Source organism: Meriones unguiculatus, chromosome 19 (assembly GCF_030254825.1).
Source record: "Meriones unguiculatus strain TT.TT164.6M chromosome 19, Bangor_MerUng_6.1, whole genome shotgun sequence".
Lineage (NCBI taxonomy): Eukaryota > Metazoa > Chordata > Mammalia > Rodentia > Muridae > Meriones > Meriones unguiculatus.
This window is the reverse complement of record NC_083366.1, coordinates 14,324,554-14,326,091: the sequence shown is the minus strand read 5'-3', so window position 1 is coordinate 14,326,091 and position 1,538 is coordinate 14,324,554. Positions and strand designations below refer to the sequence as shown.

Genomic DNA, 1,538 nt, shown 5'->3' with positions numbered 1-1,538 from the left:
ATATTTTTTGTTTGCTTTGTTTTTTGAGGCAGGATTTCTCTGTGTAGCCCTGGCTATCTTGGACTCACTTTGTAGACCAGGCTGGCCTTGAACTCACAAACATCTCTCTGCTTCTGCCTCCCTAGTTGTAGGATTTTTTTAAATTTATTTTTATGTTTTTATTAATTACAGTTTATTCACTTTGTATCCCAGCTGTAGCTCCCTCCCTCTGCCCCTCCCAAACCCACCCTCTCTCCCTCTTCTTCTCCTATGTCCCTCCCCTAGTCCACTGATAGGGGAGGTCCTCCTCCCCTTCCATTTGACCCTAGCCTATCAGGTCTCATCGGGACTGGCTGCATTGTCTTCCTCTATGGCCTGGTAAAGCTATTCCCCACCTCAAGGGGAGGTGATCAAAGATCTAGCCACTGAGTTCATGTCAGAGACAGCCCCTGTTCCCATTACTAGGGAACCCTCTTGAATACTGAGCTGCTATGGACTACGTCTGAGTAGGGGTTCTAGGTTATCTCCACGCATGGTACTTGTTTGGAATATCAGTCTCAGAAAAGGCCCCTGGGCCAGGATTTTTTGGTTCTGTTGGTCTTCTTGTGAAGCTCCTGTCTCCTCCAGATCTTTCTATCTCTCCCTTCTTTCATAAGATTCTCTGCCCTCTACCCAAAGTTTGGCTATGATTCTCATCATCTGCTTTGATACCCTGCTGGGTAGAGTCTTTCAGAGTCCCTCTGTGATAGGCTCCTGTCTTGTTCCTTGTTTTCATCCTCTTCTGATGTCCATCCCATTTGCCTTTCTGAATGAGGATTGAGCATCTTACCCAGGGTCTTCTTGATTAGCTTCTTTAGGTGTACAGATTTTAATATGATTATCCTGGTGGGATTAAAAGTGTATGCCACCATGCCTGGCAAAATATGAAATGCTTCGCAAATATGGGTATCATCCTTGATCAGGGGCCATACTAATCTTTTCTGTATTGTTTCAATTTTAGTATATGTCCTGCTGAAGTGAGCACATAAATAATTTAAAAAAAAATAAGGTAGAGAGCAACAGAGGAAGACAACCAACATCAACCCCTGACCCCCTACGAGCACACAAGGGTAAGTACATCCATATGTGTGCACATAGCAAGACGCTTCCTTTACTCACACACAAAAATAACAAACACATAAATAAATCAATTATAAATGGGTGGTGAGGAGTTATCTCTTAGGGTTGTCATGAGACTAGAGTGTTTTAGTTGCCTTATTATATCTTTGTTGTTTAGGATAGTCAAATGTTGTTTACAACTCCCACCTATCTGCCCTTTTCAGTGTACTTCATTTTCTTCCTACAGCTCTAGACTTTATCTGCGATCATTTTCTTCTGTCTGAACCACTTCTTGTGGTGTCGATTGGCCACCAATGACTAGCCTGCCTCTGTTTGTCAGAAAACGTCTTTACCTCACCTTAGTTTTTGGTGGGTTCTTTCTCTGGACAGAATGGATAATTATGTCATTTTCTTGTCTTCAAATTTTCTGTTAAAATTCTCAGCCTTGTTGTTTATCTTCT

The 1,538-nt window shown here is 42.3% G+C and overlaps 1 non-coding gene across 1 annotated transcript; it reads right to left on the bottom strand.

Moving 5' to 3' along the window:
* Positions 1–896: 896 nt before the first annotated feature.
* Positions 897–1,003, bottom strand: LOC132649389 (U6 spliceosomal RNA). Its single transcript, XR_009587825.1, has one exon. It is a non-coding gene; the product is annotated as a U6 spliceosomal RNA (small nuclear RNA).
* Positions 1,004–1,538: the final 535 nt, after the last annotated feature.